Source organism: Falco biarmicus, chromosome W, assembly GCF_023638135.1.
Source record: "Falco biarmicus isolate bFalBia1 chromosome W, bFalBia1.pri, whole genome shotgun sequence".
NCBI lineage: Eukaryota > Metazoa > Chordata > Aves > Falconiformes > Falconidae > Falco > Falco biarmicus.
In genome coordinates this window covers 4750060-4771370 of record NC_079310.1, presented here as the reverse complement: position 1 = coordinate 4771370, position 21311 = coordinate 4750060, and the positions used below count along the sequence as shown (strand labels likewise).

The 21311-nt window shown below is 39.2% G+C and overlaps 1 pseudogene; it reads left to right on the top strand.

The window, feature by feature from the left end:
• Positions 1 to 7757: 7757 nt before the first annotated feature.
• Positions 7758 to 21311, top strand: part of LOC130142111 (solute carrier family 12 member 2-like) — a 38622-nt pseudogene continuing 25068 nt past the window's right edge.

Here is a 21311-nt window from a genome sequence, read left to right as displayed (position 1 = left end):
TGTAGTTAATGTTGACATCTATCTGTATAGTATACTTTGTCATGTGCTTTTAAAAAAAATTATGCCTTGCTTTCAGGTGATGAGCATGGTATCAGGATTTGCACCACTGATTTCTGCAGGTATTTTTTCAGCCACCCTTTCTTCTGCATTAGCATCTCTTGTGAGTGCACCTAAGATTTTTCCAAGTAAGTATGGAAGCAAAATCATAATCTTTTAAAGAATAATTAAGTTATGAATCAGAATTTTGGAAGACAACTCTGGTATATAGCTTGCTACTGTTCTTAAATATAGTTAGAATATAGTTCATCCCAAATCTTGCGTTTTCAGTTAGTTTGTTAGAGGTAAGCTGTGGCATAACTAATGTTGCAGGAGTCTACAAACTCCTTTAGATGGCTTTTGTTAGAACAGAGACCAAGGATCGAATTAGCTGAAATGATGGTTACTTTTGTCCTATTGGCCATATGTCCTGGGACATTTCTACATAGTAGTCCATCTCTGCTGCTGTCCTTGTTTCTACTCTGAAGAGCAAGGAAAACATAGACTCTAGATATTCTCATAATTGTTTTCTCTCAGCACTAAGAAATGTTTAAATTTTGTGTCAATGGAACACATGCAAAGATTAGATATCCAATTAGTTCCTTTCTAGAAGTAAACATAGAAGAAAACAGCATTAAGTAAAACTTGTAGCTGTTGAATCTTAAGCCTCAGATAACACGTTATGAAAATAACTCAATATAACTGTACCAGTATAAGTCACTTTACATTGATTTTGATGGTGTTCCTGAAAGTATTTTGGTTTACCTTCTTTTTAACCCTTTAATTTAATTTTAACGACTTCTCTTTCATTCAGTAAAACTTTAGTATCCTCTAACAATCTTTTTCCCCGAAAGTTCAGTAAGGAGTCAAACATGGAAAGGGTTTTGTTGCAGAATATAAATGCAAGTGTTGAAGCAGAGAATTAATTTTACATTGCACAAACTTTCCAATTTCTCAGGAAACACTGTTTTGTCTCTAAAGATTCTTTGTTATTGTAAGATGCCAGTAAAGTACAATAGTCAACCACTTGCAAAAAAGCAAAGCTTGTCCTTATAGGTAGAAATTACTGAAGAATGTAAGAAATGCAAAATGCAAAGACAATTACAAATAGAACACGTTGGCTATAAACCTTCTTCTTTTTGGAAGATAATGTATGTAGTGAAAGACCACATTAGTAAGCATTAATAAGGATACATTTTTGAACAAAATGCATATTAACTTTTGAATCTTTTTTTTTTTCTTAGGCTTTGTGCAAGGACAGCATTTATCCAGGATTTCTGATGTTTGCTAAAGGATATGGGAAGAACAATGAACCACTGAGAGGATATCTTCTAACATTCTTAATTGCTCTTGGATTCATATTAATTGGTTAATTTTAAATTATAATAAATCCAATATCCTTTTGTCCTTATGAAGCATACTATTCCATCTCATGAGTTGATAACAACGTCCTTGAGGTTTAATGCTCAGTTTGATTTTAAGCCCACATTCTAAATCTGTTTAGTTCTAGGACTCTCTTCTCCTGTCTTCTAGATATAGCTCTATCTAGAATTAGAATAAATCTGAACTGTAGCAATACTGCATTTAATCATAGCAATTTGTAGACTAACACGGCACATTCTGCAATTTGATCACTGTTCTTTGTGATGGTGGGAGTACAAAACCAAATACTTTGTACCATACTGCTTCAAGGAAAGGAGAGCATCGAGCTCTTTCATCTCTCACTGAAGAGGGAGTACTCATCACTGTTGCCATAGGGTAGTGGTCTATAACAGTACACTAACATTAGTACTGTTGATTCAACTCTTCATTTAAAATAAAAATGGATAGTGTTAGTCAAATTGCTCACACTAGCTTTGTCTGCTGTTACCATTTGCCATACTTGATTGTCTCTTAATCTTATTAGTCTCTTGTTCTGTGCTGTTTGAGAAATGAGGTTTCAGCTAGAGACATACTGCATATATATTAATGCTCTGTCCACTGCTTCTGAGGTTCTTCAGAACTCAGTACATTGCTGCACCTTTTGATCAAGCCACACAAGGAAAGAAATCTCCTGAATGAATTATTTTGAGAAAGCGTGTAGCACTTCAAAACAGTTGATAGCATGGAAAACCATGTAGTTTTTTTGGGTGAAAGTTTAATTTGCAATTTCTAGATGCAGAAATACATCTTATAAGGTAGTAAGTTAAATGTCTCGTTTAGTTTAGTTATTAAACATCTATTTTACTTTCATGGTGCATCTGAATTACAAGCTTAATATGTTTCTGTTAGCTTGGGTTTTCTGAAATTTTGAGGACTAAGTGATCCATGCCTAGTAAAGCTTGAGAGCTACTGATTTTGGCCATCATTGCTAAGAGAACACAAGATAATTCAGTATTTATTCAGAAACTCTCAAATGGATCTCTGATGACATCTGCCACTGTTGTATCTCCTTTCTGTATTTACGTTTCTTTAAGGACTATCACTTGAAGAATGCTTTCTTGCTAATTCAGTATCTGGAGTTCAAGACCCACCCTTTTCTCTTCTTTGGATTTATCTCAATATATTTAGCCTTCCAGTGCAGAAGAAACTGGAATTGCAAGGTAGTATTGCCATATTTTTATAGCCTTTGTTTGGTGTGGGAGACTAGTTAGAATAAAGGAAGAAGTCAAATGACAATACTTGTAGAACCAATGGAACTTATGCTCAGTCCTCTATTGGTTCATGATGAAATAATGTCACTAAAAGGTTCTCATCTACTGAACTGGTAAATAACATTATTTTTTTCATAGCATTTGCATAACTCAATGTCTACATAACAGGTGTATATGTCTAATACAGTTGTTAACCTTGTGTGTTTTGGGGGTGGTGGTGTCTTGGGGCTGTGTATTTACCTGATCTTGGATAAACTTGTGACAAATAAGGGCGTAAAATGGTGGCAGATCAGTACTTCGACATATTTGCATTCTGCTAGGATACATCTGTCCTTTTTCTTTTAGTGTAAAAATACCTAGTCATGTGTAAATGCTAAAAACACACACCTAGAACCAGTTAGTATGTGATAAAGACACTTGATAATTCCTGTTATACTACCTTCAAAAAAAAAAATCAACTGTGTAATGCAAGTTATTGCCAAAGGTTCTAGTAGCCTGTTTTAATAGATATATGTGGGCATTTCTCGAGCTAGCTCGACAGCATCAGTGAGTGAAAACTGACCTTGGGAGAGAGACATAGTTATGCTTGTTGGAAGGAAGCCATGGGAGCAAGAAGAGAAACTTTAAGATACGGAGTTGTCTGCAGAGCTTGTGGCCTTGTAGATAAAGGGAGTTGCTAAGTTGCTGTGTCTGCAATAGAAAAAAGAGCTAGAATGGAAAATTACTGAGCATAGTTACAGGCTGATACGTCAGCCCGCTGTAAAGGTATAAAAGGCTAGCTTGATTTTAATAAAGTGTCTTCTTCAAGGTATCTTTGAGTCTTCGATCCGCTCTCGGAGTCCGTGCATCAATACACCACGAATGGTGCCCAACGCGAGGCCCGAAATTGACTAGCTGTTGATCTGGTGGTGTAGCAAAGCCGAACTACAGGACTACATGCTGAAAGGAAGAGTATCCAGTGCGCTCAATTACCTATCGCAGGATGAAGGTAAGTGGCTGAGTATGGGGACTGCTTTAACAAAGGAGCAGAGAACCGTTTTACAAGTTTTTACTAACATTCCTAAGAAGTATGGGAAGAAAATAGATGAGCAAGAATTAAAACGCATTCTTCTATGGGCATCAAAAGCTGACCCATCTGTTAATACCACTAACATTTATACTCCAGAGATTTGGGATAAAATAGGCATCCATCTATGGGACTGCTACAAAAAATTATAAGGTAGCAGCTACTTTGTTGAGCCCTTGGTGAATTATTTTTGAAACTTTAAAAGCTCATGCTGGCTCACAATCAAAGGAAGCGGAAACAGCTTCTTCAGCTCCTTCACTGCCACACTCTTTAGCAGACGCTGCCGTAAGACCAAAAACTAAACCTGCTGCTACTGCTCTTGCGGCTCTGCCGCCTGATACTCTCGATGATGACATGGATAATCCTTTTGACCCAGAGCTTACTGATCCAGAAAAAGAGCCTGAATTATATCCTCCAGACCCTCATGATAAATGGGTGGCTGTAAAAGGGGAAGCAAAGCAAGCAGGGGATACAGATGTGCTGAGTGCTTTCCCTGTGGTGTATGTGCCAGATCAAGATCCGCAATGGGAAGCTCTCTCGTATGCTTTTATTAAAGATATCAGGAGAACAGTGACAGACCATGGGCTTGGGGCTCCTTATACTACTCATTTAATAGAGTCTCTCTGTGATACTCATGTGTTTACCCCTAATGATTTTAAAACGTTGTTTCACTTGATAATGACGGACATGCAATACACTATGTGGGAGTCAGAAACGAGGCAGCTTGCAGGCATCCAAGCTACTGAAAACTCAGTGTTGGGGGCACGTGATCCATTGCGAGCGGTTAATGTAGATGTATTACTAGGGCAAGCTGATCATAGCACCAATGCTGCGCAAGCTAGGATTTGCCAGGCAGGTTTGCAGCAAGTAAAACAATAGGCGTTCCGTGCTTTGAAAACTGTCCCTGAAGCAGGTAAACAGAGGCAGCTTTTTGTCAGAATTAAACAAGCAAATGAACCATTTATGAAATTTTTGGACAGACTTAATGAGGCTTTGGAAAAGCATATTGATAATGAGAAAGCACGTGAATATATTTTTAAACAACTTGCTATTGAAAATGCCAACCCTGACTGACAGAAAGTATTATGATCTTTAAAGAATCCTAGCACTGATGATATGTTGAATGCTTGTATGAATATTGGGTCTAGACAGCATGATTTGTCTCTGATTGTGGAAGCATTTGCAATGCTATCAGTTAAGTCACAGCAATGCTTTTCGTGTAGTCAGTACGGCCACCTACAAAAGAAGTGTCTGAAAGCAAAAGTAAATAATAAAGGGGGTCCATCTGGAATCTGTCCGTGCTGTCGTAAAGGGCATCATTATGCCAATCAATGTCAATCAAAATTTGACTGGGATGGCCAGTCTTTGACCTTACTGGGAAACCCCAAGTGGAGCACCACGAGGGGTTGCGCTATGATAACAAATTACCCCTCTGAATGGCCCCCCCGGAGCTGCAGCAGTCTGTGCACCGGTACAAGTGGCAGCACCAGTATACGGATGAGATCTTAATTGCTGCAGAATCAAAACAGACAGCCCAAGAAGTGAAACGGCAAGTAGTCCAAGCAGTCTCGACAGCGGGACTCAAAATTGCAGAAGAAAAAATACAAGAAACACCACCTTGGTGATATTTAGGATGGAAAATATCAGAACAAAACATCCAACCTCAATGTATCACCTTGCAAACAGAAATAAGGACTCTGAACGATTTACAGAAACTGTTTAGGAACCATAAATTGGGCTCGTCCTCTCTTAGGGATATCTACTGAAGAACTCCACCCCCTCTTTAAACTATTGGAAGGAGATCCAGACTTGATGTCTCCTTGAACACTTATCCTTTCTGCAAAAACTGCTCTTGATAAAGTGGTGGTAAAATTAGCAGGTCAAGTCACTCATAGGCAAAAAATGGACCACCCTACCTATTAGCCTTTTCATTTTTTATTCAACTTTTCAACCCTATGGTCTCTTATCACAGTGGGTTCCGCAAGACATATATCCTTTGATTATTCTGGAATGGATATTTTTACCACATAATTTTGGAAAAAAAGTTACCACAGCTATTGAAATGATAGCTATGGTAATTCAGAAAGGAAGAGAGCGTTTATTAACTTTAGATGGTGTTGAACCTAATATTATCTATTTGCCTCTTGATACAAAACAGCTAACTTTTTTAACTCACCATTCTTTTGTTTTTCAGTGAGCTCTAGCGAATTTTACAGGACATATAAGTATTCATTTCCCAGGACACAAAATTATACAATCCCTGCACTCTCTTTCTCTTTTACCTACTTCACAACTAGCTATCACACCAATAGCTGATGCCCCTACAGTATTCACTGATGGGTCTGGCAAGACAGGCCAAGCAGTGATAGTTTGGAGAGATGATGAAGGAAACTGGAAAAGCAACATACATATTGTCACAGGATCGCCTCAGGTAGTAGAACTCTCTGCAGTAGTCTGTGTTTTCAAATTATGGACCACCCCAACAAACATTATCACAGATTCTGCCTGCGTGGCAGGCCTTGTTTCTAGGCTAGAATGCTCCTTTTTGAAGGAAGTCTCACACAAAGCCTTATTTGCTCTTCTCTGGGAGCTCAAGTGGCTCCTGGATCGACAGGCACATCCATATTTTATACAACATGTATGCTCACATACCTCCCTACCCGGCCCCATAAGTGAGGGAAACACACAAGCAGATAGGCTTGCAGGTACCATGCAGGTCTTACCTGACAGTTTTGCACAGGGTCATTTACCTCATGAATTATATCATCAAAATGCAAAAGTACTGCAACGCACATTTCAACTGACTCAAGACTAAGCGAGGCAAATTATACAATGGCGTCCTGATTGTCAACAAGTTTTGCCTGCACCGTTGATCAGAACTAATCCTCAAGGTCTTTCATTACTTGAAATTTGACAGATGGATGTTACTCATGTACCAGAGTTTGGCAAGTACAAATATGTCCATGTCTCTAACGACACTTTTTCATCTTGTATTTATGCATCGGTACACTCAGGTGAAAAAGCAAAAGATGCTTGCAGACATTTTATTATGGCCTTTGCCACCCTGGGAGTTCCAATAGCTATAAAAACAGATAATGGCCCAGGCTATATAGCGCATAAGACACAGACATTTTTTCAACAATGGGGAATTCAGCGTATTACAGGCATTCCACATTCTCCCACAGGCCAAGCCATTATCGAACGCACACATAGCGCTCTTAAAACTATGTTGCAAAACCAAAAAAGGGGGAGTCTAGGGTTAATCCCACAAGAGCATATAGCTAAAGCCTGTTATGTTTTGAATTTTTTAAATCATTGGACGGAGGATGGACCTCCTATACAAGGTCATTTTGGCTTACATAATGCTTCAAATTCTAATGAGAAAGCCCAAGTTATAGTAAAAAATTTACAAACAAATCAATGGGAAGGTCCTTTTCTGTTATTAACTTGGGGTAGAGGGTATGCTTGTGTTTCCACAGGTTCTGGCCCAAGATGGGTACCAGCTTGATGGATCAAGCCATCGTTATCTCAGTCATTGCCATCATCTGTGCCATGATGTCAGCTGCATCAATATGGATCCCGCCTCAACCCAAAACCAACATCTGGGTAACCTTGTCCAATCGCACAGGACAGGACACACTATGCCTGTCAACTGCTTCTCCAGAAAATCCTTTTACAACCTGTCTGGCTGGCCAACCTGTTGATGATTGGCCCGTCCCCTCAGATAAACAGATCATAATTCAGGGATTTGGTGATGTGTTTAACAATTGGGATGGTTGTGTTCCATATTTAGCATATGGTGGGATTGAACCACAGGAACTGGATTTATTAGGATCTGTAAAAATGGATTATTGTGTATACTTCAACTAAACAGGCAAATATGATATAAAACCGATTCAATGGTTAAATGCTACCATACCTGCATATAGAAATGCTAGTGCTTGGTGTAATTATATTTCTTCTAACATATCAAAGTCTAGCAATCGTCCACTTAAACTGCCTGCAGGATTATTTCTAATTTGTGAAGACCATGTAGCATTGGAAGGTTAACTTTGTGAACACTCAATACATCCATGATTATAACTCATAAGTTATGCCACCACAAATGCACTATACATGCCTTTAAAACTGATTGTAAAGATAATATGGAATCTTGGAGCCCTAGTGAAATTATAGCAGCATCTATATTTGCTCCAGGAGTAGGAACAGCGCAAGCGCTAACCACCTTGAATAAGCTTGGCTGCTGGCTTGCAAAACAAACTAATGCAACTTCATTAGCCCTGAGTGGACTACTGCTAGACGTTGATTCAATAAGACATGCTATGCTGAAGAATAGAGCTGCAATACATTTTTCTATTATTAGTGCAAGGTCATGGTTGTCAGGATTTTGATGGACTTTGTTGTATGAATCTGTCTGATCATTCTGAATCTATTCACAAAAGTATTGAAGACCTGCAAGGAGGAGTACAGAAACTACAACAAAGTGATGGTTTTAACATTTTCTGAAATCTTTTTGGTAGATTAGGTTTAACTGCATGGATAAAGAGCTTATTACAAATAGGTGTAGGGTGCTTATTCATTTTTATATGTATTCTGATCTGTATTCCATGTGTGTTAAAATGTGTGCAAACTCTAACAGAGCATTGAAACAAGCCTTTTATATATATATATAAAGAAGGGGGAGATGTGGGTATTTCTCGAGCTAGCTTGATGGCATCAGTGAGCAAAAACCAACCTTGGGAGAGAGACATAGTTATGCTTGTTGGAAGGAAGCCATGGGAGCAAGAAGAGAAACTTTAAGATACGGAGTTGTCTGCAGAGCTTGTGGCCTTGTAGATAAAGGGAGTTGCTAAGTTGCTGTGTCTGCAATAGAAAAAAGAGCTAGAATGGAAAATTACTGAGCATAGTTACAGGCTGATACGTCAGCCCGCTGTAAAGGTATAAAAGGCTAGCTTGATTTTAATAAAGTGTCTTCTTCGAGGTGTCTTTAAGGTGTCTTTGAGTCTTCGATCTGCTCTTGGAGTCCGTGCATCAATACGCCACAGATACACTGGTACAAGCATCTTCAAACGCTCCTTGAGACACTCTTTTAGATATGGAAATGTTTCTAATTTTCTCCTCTATTTAAAAAATATGCAAATTAATTTCAAATGTGTTGGAAAATTAAAAGTGTAAATGTGTCAAAGTCCTTATTTTGTACAGTACTTAAACTGATGTGCATTATTATGAAATGTGATGTAGAGCACTGAGGAAGGAAGATGAACGAACAGCTCTTACCTTCCCTTGGAACAGTGATTAAATTTTCTTCCTTTCTTCCCTCCCCTATCCTATTGTGACTAGGTTGGCATCTTGCTTTCAAATACTACAATATGTGGATTTCTCTTGTTGGAGCTATTCTGTTTTGCATTGTAATGTTTGTCATTAATTGATGGGTAGCACTTCTAACATACGTCATAGTCCTTGGACTCTATGTCACTTAGAAGAAACCAGGTATGTATAGGGTTTTCTTCTGGTTTTGGTGTGGGGAAGAAGGGGATAGAGGAAGGAAAAGGTCATGTTATTTAGAGAAAAATGAGAGAATTCTATTTGGATGACTAGTTCAAACTTCTGTTTCAGACTTTCCAGTTGTAATGAAATGCAGTTATGCCTGTATATTCATTGCTGTTTTCTTCCTCCTCCTCTGAGTATATCAAGATCCACCCAATTCAAATGTTTGCCCTTAGACATAAGCATTTGAATGAAAGTTAGAGAGAAAGGTGCGTATAAGAAGAGCTTGGGTTGCAATGCTGAAGGCACCAGAAAAGCATGTTTTGACAGGAAATGAAAGGGGATGCTCCTGTACTCTTCTGAATTGGAAATGTATTTGTGTAGCATTTGTGGGTTTTTTCAATAAACTATCCCTGTAGCTATGAACAATTTATATACTTTCTTCCTTCCCTTTAAGAACACTATATGATTATAAGTGCAACATGGAGCAGGATTGAGCCAAAGTGTTCCTGAAGTTAAAAACAAGGAAAAGGCAAAATCCTATGTTGTGAAGGTTATAAAGTACTTAAATAATATATCAATCGTAACTAGCAAAATTGGAACATATATGGGAACAACTAGAGAGGATACTAAGAGCTTTCATTTCCTCATAAAAATAATATTCTAAAAGGAACTGCATAATCTAGTCTGTCCTCTTTATTCCATCAAAAGTTATTCATTGAAAGGATTTGACTTAATTTAGACAATGCCTTGCAAGGTTACTTTACCTTTGCTGTCATTCAGAATAACTAAACATCTTATTTTTTTCCAAAATGTTAATTTTTTTAACTCTGAAGTTGACAGTCTTTGAAATGTTGGAAGCAACTCAGTTCTCTTTTTCCTCTCGTTTTCCTCTCCTTTTCTTATCTTTTTCCTCCTTTTTCTTCTTTAATATAAAATATCAAACTGTAACATCTATTGGACATCTTCTACAGAAATTTAATCTTTAAATAGAATTGCCTATTTAGTTGTAGGGTCTTTTAGCCATTTGGTGTTCAACATTCATTTTGTGATCCTGTAGTCTTATGTTGAACTGCTTTAAATAAAATATTGAAACTTCAAATCATCCCACAGATGTGAAATGGGGATCCTCAACACAAGCTTTGATTTATTTGAATGCACTACAGCATTCTATTCGTCTCTCAGGAGTGGAAGATCATGTGAAAAACTTCAGGTAACAGTTTATGAATGTATTAAGGACATAAGAAATTACTTCTGCTATGTAGCCAGTAGGGTATGGCTGTTTCCTATCATGGCTTCCATTAAATTGCCTGTTCACCTCCTATGGTTTGTAATAACGGGTTGTAATAACTTTTAATAGCACTATCTTAGCTTCTGGGCATATCTACATTAGTATTTTATTTCTGATCAGGAGTGCACTTGAGAAGCAAGTCTGTTTACTGCACTTCAGTTTGTATCATGAACTGGTGGTCTTGGGGCACGTAAATTGCATTCCTTTTTGATGAAACTAAATTGAAAGATTTGCTCCAAACTGCTAATGGGCATTCAGTCAATGTGATCAGGCTAAAACTGATCTAACCAAAAATCCCTGAAATATGTATAATACGTATGTTGTGTCCTCAACACTAGCTGATTCACGTTAGGGATATTCTTCTGCTGCAGTGCAGCAATGATAAACAGGCTACACTAGCAGTCTTCACACAACTGAAGGAGTGAACTGATTTTTTTCATTAGCCAACATGGCTGCCCAAGAAGTGTCCTAATGAAGTAGGTAATTGCCTATCCTATAGTATGTATGCTGCTTTTATGGAATGAGCTATTCCAGAGGAAAGGTGCTTCAAAAAAATTTAACAGAAGGTATTGATTACTTAAACTTTCCTCTAAATAGATAGAATCATAGATTGAACAGGACTTCACCAGGTGATCTTGTCCAACCATCCACTCAATTGGCTTAGTGCAGAGACATCTGCAAAGATAGAACCAACTTTGTTAGATCAGGATGCTCAGGACCACACCCAGTCAAGTTTTGAGTATTTTCAAGGATGGAGATTTTGCAGCTGCTCTAGGTAATCTTTCCCAGTGTTAGACCACCCTCATATTTTTTTTTTCCTTAATGTTGGAATGTCCTACGTTATATCTTCAGTTACCCCTTATCTTTTTTTTTCCTGTGCACCTCCAGAAAGAGTCTGGCTCCATCGTATCTATAGCCTCCTATTAGATAACTAAAGACAATACTGAGATGCCTTCATTTGCCTTCTTAAGACTGAATTAACTTAGTTGTCACCCTTCCCTTGTACATCATGTGCTCTAGCCTCCAAATCTTGGTTGATCCTTTGTTGTTGACTCCTCTCTTTTCAAATTGGGTGGTTACCTACTACATGCTGTGTTGCAGCACCAACAAACAAGTAGGCTACAACAAAGCTTTACCATTGGTCAAATTCTACCATCTGTGCTGTATCTCCTTCCTCCAGAGGCCAGACCACACTACTCCTCCTCCATCCAACCTCCTCTCCCACAATCCTCAGGGCTATTTAACCACTTAGCAGGAATGAGCTACAGCTGCACATCATCCATGTCAATCAACCCACTGCCTGCGAGGCAAGGCCACAGCTGCATGTTATCAATGCTAATCAACCCACTGCCTTCATTCCTCTACAATTCTGCCCAAGCCTGGCATAGGGTTTATACTATTGACACTTAGTCGAGCAACTCATCCCTTGCATCTACAAGTCTAAGAAATGTCTTATTCTGTCATAGTTATGCTCAGTGTGCTAGCAAATGAATCTAGCTACTAAAATCTTCTGTTGTTTACAGAAGGGAATTTGCCTACTTAGAGCATAATTTAAGGAGTGAGTTTTAGGAGAGATTCTTGATACAGGTGCTATTTGCTGTCGAGGTTAAGTCCAGAATCCAGAACCTGGCAGCGATGGAGTATTTTTCAAAGAAAAGATTGATAATATTGCCTGTCATTTGGGGAAAATACACCAGTTCTGCCACCTAGCCTCTCTTGGAGGTGACTAAAATTAAACAAAACAAAAAATAGGACAGGTACTCACAATGTCTGTGTTGCATAGATACAGATATTTGAAGTAAGATGTCAGCCAATTATGATAGGTATCAGCACAACCCCAATGTATATTATAGTAAAACTGTAAATTACCAATATATTAATATGGATATTAATGAACTTTCCACTTCTGAAGAGCTGGATGTTGTAAGCATAAACTGCAAAACTTGAAGTCGAATTATGAAATTACTGTTCTTTCTGAAGTTCTAAGACTATGTGACATTAAAATCTCTCATTATTTACAAATATCCTACTATTACATCCAGTCATATTAATGGGGGGAAAAAAAAAAAAAAAAGAGTCTGACTTAAGAAAAAAAAGAATCTCTGCTCTGATGCTTGGAATACCTCCTCCCTCTGCTTCTTCACTGACCTTGGTATCTACAGAATTGTTTCTCTCACACTTTTTCTCACTCTTCTTTCTCACAGCTGCTGTGCGGTGTTTTTTACCCTTTCTTAACCGTTATCACAGAGGCACTACCAGCTTCACTCATTGGCTCATCTTTGGGCTGCAGTGTGTCTGTTTTGGAGCTGACTGCAACTGTCTCTGTCTAACATGGGGGTAGCCCCTTTCCCTTCTCAGAGCCACCCCTTCTGCCCCACCTGGTACTGAAACCTTGCCACATAAACCCAATACAATAGCTTTTTGAGTTATAAACTTCTCTAATAATTTTCCAGAGGAGGTATAGATCTCCACATGAGCCAGTTAAAAGTACTCTGGCTTTAGGAGTACTTTTTTGTTACTCTTTTTTAGACTGACACTGATTTCTAACCCATGGCAAAAAATGTTTTGAATTGTAGAGGTACATCCTAAAACTAACTGGTTCTAGTATGGAAAATGAACTGCAGCTGTTGTAGGGACTGAGACAGATGGACAAATTACTTTTAGTGATTCTTATGGTTTAAAAAAATTTTTTCTGAAATGAATGAGACTGTATACTTCAACTTCTAAAATTTATTATAAAGATCAATTAATAATGAAATAATGGATGAATAATGAATGAATAATGAATAACTTATTTCACTTACAGTAGTTTGGTTGTTCCTTCTGAATGATAGCAATAAAAGCATATGGCTCCAGTTCTGTTGGACAGAGAATCTAAGCCAGAACATGTAAAAGGATGTGACTTAAAAGATGGGGGAAGAAATTTATCCCTCTTAGTCTTGTCTAAATTCTGTTTCTGATCTTTTAAAATGTTTAAATATTCAGACTTAGTGGGATTATTAAGTTTGGAACCAATTAATCATACATATGCTGACAATTGTCAGATTGATCTTGTCCTAATTTAACATAATCTTCTAAAAGCAGATGATGGTATTACCTCTCCTATGAGGATTACAGTCTCGTGGCCTCTCTTTTTTACAAAGTAAGATAACAAAGCTCCAGAGGAAATTACTTCTAACCATTTTTCCCCCCTATCCACAGTTATTAGACCTCAGTGCTTAATTATGACAGGTGCTTCAAACTCACATCCAGCTTTGCTTCACCTTGTCTGTGCTTTCACCAAAAATGTGGGCTTGATGATCTGTGGCCATGTACATATGGTAAGTGTATTCTTTCTTTTTACTTAAAAATTACCTTGACTTTTTTACAAAACTGTCATTTTCTTCAAGTGAAAGACGTTAGTTTCCTGAGAAGTGCAAAAACTGTGATTTACTGGTGGGATCCACTCATGCAGGGGTCACCACCTTTGCAGTTAGGTGTGCTACACCTTTAAGGAAGCTAATATGGCAGTTAACATAAACATCAGGATGTTGTGCTTTGCATCACTTTTTATCCACTTCTAAATGAAAGTCCTGCAGTAGAAGTTGTGTTTTAGGATATGCGTATGTATGGTATGGGAGGAAACAGCAAAATTAGTATCTTCGATCATTTGATATTTAAATGCTTTGGAAGACTTGTAGGAGTAAAGTGAATACTGGAATACAATCTGGGCCTTTTTCTGTCCTTGTGTCATTCAGTCTTGTGCTCTCTCATACATTGGACAGAGCAGTCAGTCAAAATGACAGCAGTATACAGCTAACTGTCTAAGTTAGTGCTATCTTCTCTGAAAGAAAACATTTTTCTTTCTGCAATAGATGGAATTGCATTTCTATCTCATACAAGTTACCACAAAGACTGGGATTTATCATAAGCAAATACATGGACACTTGATTAGTTTTGTATGAATGAGGAAACTTGGACTCTCAAAAATCACAGCAGAAACTTGTAAATTGTGGCTTTAATCTTTAGTTGAAACACAGAGTCAAATCTTAAGGTAGCTTTCTCCAAAGCTGTAAGACTCACTGCAATACACGGAGACACAGAACGGTTGAAACTGGAACATGAAACAGACTAGAAGCAGAAATATTTTGGACTGGTCTTAATCAAGCTGCAGATCTCAAACTTTCATCTGGATATTTTCCCACATCATAGAATCATAGAATGGTTTGGGTTGGAAGGGACCTTAAAGATCATCTAGTTCCAACCCCCCTACCATGGGCAGGGACACCTTCCACTAGACCAGGTTGCTCAAAGCCCCATCCAACCTGTCCTTGAACACTTCCAATGATGGGGCATCCACAGCTTCTCTGGGCAACTTGTTCCAGTGCTTCACCACCCTCATTGTAAAGAACGTCTTCCTAATATCTAATCTAAATCTATCCTCTTTTAGCTTAAAGCCATTCCCCCTTGTCCTATTACTTACATACCCTTGTAAAAAGTCCCTCACCAGCTTTCTTGTAGGCCCATTGGTAAAACAATGTAAAAATAAATAGTCATATAAAGTGGTAATGCAATTTAAAATCTTGGAAATTTGAGGGGATGTCATGGTTGAACCCCAGCCAGCAACTAAGTACCATGCAGCTGCTCACTCACTCCCCAACCCCCACCCTGGTGGGATGGGGAGGAGAATCAGAAATAGGTAAAACCCATGGGTTGATATAAGAACAGCTTAATAACTGAAATAAAGTAAAATAATAACAACAACAATTGTAATGAAGGAGAGAGAGAGAGAGAGAAATAAAATCCAAGGGAAAAAAGCAAGTGATGCACAATACAATTGCTCACCACCTGCTGACTGATGCCCAGCCAGTCCCTGAGCAGCAATCGTCCCTCCCGGCCAACTCCCCCCAGTTTATATACTGAGCATGATGTTCTATGGTATGGAATTTCCCTTTGGCTAGTTTAGGTCAGCTGTCCTGGCTCTGCTCCCTCCCAGCTTCTTGTGCACCTCCTCACTGGCAGAGCACGGGACACTAAAAAGTCCTTGATTTAGAGTAAGCACTACTTAGCAACAACTACAACATCAGTGTTATCAACATTATTCTCATACTAAATCCAAAACACAGCACTGTACCAGCTACTAAGATGAAAATTAACTCTATCCCAGCCAAAACCAAGACAGGGATTTTGATAGCTGTGTGGAAGCTAGAAGTCCAGGGAAGAAGTGTAGGTAACTAAGTCAAATTACTGGGTTTGTAGGAAACATAAGAGACTAAGCCAGTTCTAAATCTCCCTTGATGGTAAATAGAACACAGTGGTAGTCTTAATGTCTCAGGCAGTTGTTGCTTTTTGCTCCTCTAACCTGCTTCCACAGTCTGATCTTGGATTAGCAATGCAGACTTCATGTTGTGCTTCTATATGTTGTACTGAATCTCACAATAAATAGTTTTCATAGAGCTGCAGTAGAGGCACTACTGTGACAAAGGCTTTCTGAAATAGCAGTAGGAGGGAGCAGTAGTAGGATTATGTATAAATGTAGGCAAATGCAGTTTCAGTACAGCTTGAAACAAATACTCCCATAAAACCTAATATTAAGTCATCTTATATCCATGTATGTTTTGTTACAGAGCCCTTTTCTTCTAGACTTATGTTATGCTTTGGAGGACAAATTTATGCCACAAGCTAGTGAAGTGGTTGTGCTCTGCAGGAACAAGAATGTTTAAGGTTGAGGAACCCTTATCCTAAAAATGAGAATGTGGTCCACTCTTTATTGTTGTTGTTAATGAGTGATATTTCATTGGGTTGGGTTCTTTTTGACAGTGGAAAACATGTTTTGAGGTCCTTCAAGTTTTATTTGGATTCTAGCAGTGAAATAAAACATTCTGCTTTATTATGACTGATGCTTATATTTCTTGTTCCCTCTCCCCCTTCATTTCCTTCTTTTGAAAGGGTTCTAAGAGGCAAGCAGCGAAGGAACGGTTAAGTAATCTGACCAAGTACCAACAAAGGCTTATTAAAAACAAAACAAAGTCCTTCTATGCACCAGTGCATGCAGAGGACTTGAGGGAAGGAGGACAGTATTTAATGCAGGTACACCTGTGTTGTGGTTTAACCCTGGACGGCAAACAAGCACCATGCAGCTGCTTGCTCACTCCCCATCACCCAGAGGGATGGGGAATCAGAAAGGAATGTAAAACTCAAGGGTTGAGATAAGAACAATTTAATAGGCAAAACAAAAGCCACGTACGCAAGCAAAGCAAAACAAGGAATTAATTCACTACTTTCCATCAGCAGACAGGTATTTGGCCATCTCCAGGAAAGCAGGGCTACATCATGCCTAAAGGTTACTTCGGAAAACAAATGCCATAATGCTGGATGCTCCCCCCCCCCCCCCCCCCCCCTTCTTCCCCCAGTTTATATACTCAGCATGATGTCATATGGTACAGAATACCTCTTTGGCTAGTTTGGGTCAGCTGTCCTGGCTATGTCCCCTCCCAATTTCCCATGCCTCCCCAGCCCTATGGCTGGCAGGGCCCAAGAAACTGAAAAGACCTTGACTTAGTAAAATATTACCCAGCAACAACTGAAACCGTGAGTATGCTATCAACATTGTTCTCACACCACAACATTGTTCTCACACCAAATCCAAAACACAGCACTGCACCAGCTACTAAGAAGAAAATTAACTCTATCCCAGCTGAAACCAGGACAACCTGTTTCATGTTTGTTTGGGTTTTTTTAATGGAAGTGGTGAGGATGGACATAAAAAAATTAAATGTTTTTATACTTTGCATGTTGAAGTGTTTCCATTATGCAAAGTTATCCTAAAACTTTGAAAGATACTTGTATGCTTAAAAAAAAAAAAAAAAAAAGAAAACTATTTTTTAAAAGTAAGTTACTGAAACAACTAATTTGTGTTCTCCTTAGGCTGCTGGTCTGGGTAGAATGAGACCCAACACCCTTGTTCTTGGATTTAAGAGAAACTGGAGAAAAGCTGACATTAGAGATGTTGAGACCTATATAAATTTTTTCCAGTAAGCAGAAAATGCAGAAATGTGGATAATTCTTATTACCAAATGAACAAAAATGAAACATAAGTAAAAGAATTTTTATTTCAGGAAGATCAGTTACACAAGCTTTCTTCTAATTGCTTTCAGATGCTTTCTAGTTTTCCACATTGCTGATCCAACAATCTTCAATCCAGTGTTTTTTTCTGATATGGAAATTAATAAGTAGCTGTTTTACAGTTTGAACAGAGTAAATTTCTATTTAATAACCCTTTCTGCATCTAGAGAGCATTGTGGCAGCAGATTGAGATTTAAGAGTTACAGTCATTGAGGATTAAGTCTAGAAAATGAATCGACCGTTATGTTAACTTTTCATCTTCTAGTTAAACCAGTAAAATATTCTATTGGATTTGTGTGGCAAGGTTTTGGTAGTGGGGGGGCTACAGGGGTGGCTTCTGTGAGAATCTGCTAGAAGCTTCCCGTATGTCTGATAGAGCCAGTGCCAGCTGGCTCCAAGACGGACCTGCTGCTGGCCAAGGCCAAGCTGATCAGCAACAGTGGTATTGCCTCTGTGATAACATATTTAAGAAGGGGGGGGGAAATACTGCAACTGCAGAGAGAGGAGTGAGAATATGAGAGCAACAACTCCACAAACACCAAGGTCAGTGAAGAAGGAGGGAGAGGAGGTGCTCCAGGTACCGGAGCAGAGATTCCCCTGCAGCCCATGATGAAGCAAGCTGTCCCCCTGCAGCCCATGGAGGTTAATGGTGGAGCAGATATCCACCTGCAGCCCATGGAGGACCCCATGCCAGAGCAGGTGGATGCCTGAAGGAGGCTGTGATCCCATGGGAAGCCTGCACTGGAGCAGGCTCCTGGCAGGCCTTGTGACCCTGCGGGGGACCCACATTGGAGCAGTCTGTTCCTGAAGGACTGCACCCCATGGAAGGGACCCACGCTGGAGCAGTTCATGAAGAACCACAGCCCATGAGAAGGATTCACGTTGAAGTTGTTCATGGAGAACTTGTCTCCTGTGGAGGGACCCCATGCTGGAGCAGGGGAAAAGTGTGAGGAGTCCTCCCCCTGAGAAGAAAGGAGCAGCAGAGACAACGGGATGAACTGACTGCAACCCCCATTGCCCCATTCCCCTGCACCACTCAGGGGGAGGAGGTAGAGAAAATCAGAAGTGAAGTTAAGCCCAGGAAGAAGGAAAGGGTAAGGGGAAAGTGTTTTAAGGTTTAGGTTTTATTTCTCATTACCCTAGTCTGATTTGATTGGTAATAAATTAAACTAATTTACCCAAGTTGAGTCTGTTTTGCCTGTGACAGTAATTGGTGAGTGATCTCTCCCTGTCCTTATCTCAACCCATGAACTTTTTGTTACCTTTTCTTTCCCCTGTCCAGCTGAGGAGGAGTGTAAGGGACAAAAATAAGTTGACCTGGTAGAGTAACAAGACTGAATTGGCAGAACTGTTAGTGTACAGATAAGCGGCCAAATTTGGCAGTGAAACCGCAAGTGTGTGAACAGCTCATAATGAGCAACTGCTTTGCTACATGTAGACAAATTCCCAGGTGCTCTGCTGTATGTAGGCACATTCCAGGGCAGAACTTGGGTAGATAAGCAATTGTATATAACCAGCACTTATGTATGCAATAAACGATCTCACTTCTTCACTGACTTGGGGTCCGTGCCTTCATATGCCACAGAGGGGAGTGACAGAGTGGCTTGGTGGGCACCTGGCATCCAGCCAGGGTCAACCCACTACAAATTTTTATTGTAAATGATACACAGCACTGGACACCCAAAGTAATACAGTAGCCAACAAGCAGATGGGAAAGGAAATCCCAGTGTAATTTGTCAGTTGTGAAGGTCCAACCAGTTCTGATTGAAAAAATTAATATAATATCTTTCACTACTAACATATTTAAGAAAAACAAAACTTGCTTCTCACACTTGCACTTATACAGAGATTATTTTGTTGTTGTGATATGCTACTTAAATTGTTTTAGTTGTGCTTTACCCTTGTTGGTTACCATGCCTTTAAAAGAAAGAAGGGAAGAAGGATTACAGGTAGAGATTAAAACAAACCAAACTGGGATTAGAAGGGAAAAAAACCCCCAAAACCTCTCCCACCACCACTACCACCACCCCAGGTCCTTAAGAAAAATGCAGGACTCCCAAAGGCAGTGAAAAATAAGGGGAAAATTTGGTTAATTTTTCTTTGTGTGGAGGGGATCCACACCCACCCCCATATTGATTTGTAATGGCTTGTGCTGGAAGAACTCTTAGGGCCATAAAGTCATGTGGCTCTCCATATCCACAACAGAAAAACCTCAGGATGTAGCAACTATAGGTCAAGCATATTTTTGAAGTTTGAATTTTTAAAATTTCTGAAGAGCACAATAGGAACACATCTCATCTGCAGAGATTTAAAAAATTAAAGAATGTTTTAAAAATGTTAACTGATGGGAAAAAGATTTTTATTCCTATACCATAGTCAATTTTTATTGCATTTATTATGGAATATGTTGATACTTTGAACATTTCTCATCAAGTCTTACTACTTTTAAAGAATAGCGTTTAATGACGGAAATCTTGTGGTATTTCTGTCTGAGGAAAGGACATGGGATTTCTCGGAATCATTTATCTGATTTCAGAGGGCTGGAGCGCCTCTTCTATGAAGACAGGCTGAGACAGTTGGGGTTGTTCAGCTTGGAGAAGAGAAGGCTCCAGGGAGACCTTATTGCGTCCTTCCAGTACATAAAGGGGGCTTATGGGAAAGGTGGAGAGGGGCTTTCTACAAGGGCATGCAGTGATAGGACAAGGGGAAAATGGCTTTAAACTGAAAGAGGGGAGATTTAGATTAGCTATTAGGAAGAAATTCTTTACTATGAGGGTGGTGAAGCACTGGCACAGGTTGCCCAGAGAGTTGTGGATGCCCCATCATTGGAAGTGTTCAAGGACAGGTTGGATGGAGCTTTGAGCAACCTGGTCTAGTGGAAGGTGTCCCTGCCCATGGCAGGGGGCCTGGAACTAGATCAGGAGTCCTCAAACTTTTTAAACAGGGGGCCGGCACGCGGATGAAGTGGCAGGCAGTCATCTGCGACTGCTTGGTTTCCCCCCTCAACCCCCAGCGGGGGGGGGGGGGGGGGGCGGGGGGGTTCTGTAAGTACCGGGGGCCATATTGAGGACCCTGGGGGGCCGTATCCAGCCCGTGGATCGTAGTTTAAGGACCCCTGAACTAGATGATCTTTAAGGTCCCTTCCAACCCAAACCATTCTATGATAAATGAATTATAGTTGTTTTAATGAGGTATGTATATTTAAAGTGCTGATGATTAATGGCTAATGCAAACTGGATTATATGACTAAGTTCATATTTTTATCTTTTAAATCTTGATTTTTCTGTCCTTCCTTTTCCTCAGACTTTTGTTCATTCATTTGTTCAGGCTTATTGCTTGTTTCTACAGTAATTAATTTTCTCCTAATTTATTTTTTAAAGGGGTAAGTTCCCCCATCAGATATAATGGAAATAAGCACATTAAACTTGTATCTAATTTAATTCTGAATTAAAATTTCATATCTTTTTTTAAGCCCCAAATGTTTTGGAACACTTCAGAAATGTGTAGCCTGCAGATCAAGGAGATGTCCTTGAAATAAATCCCATTTTTTGATGGAAGAAATCAAAATTTAGATTTCCCAATGGATTTTGTCATCGTCTCTGCAGAATTCAACTGACTTGTTCATGTTTCTTTTATTTAATGACCATTTTGTATAGGTGAGACAGAAAAGGGAACAGATAACCTTTATGTATGT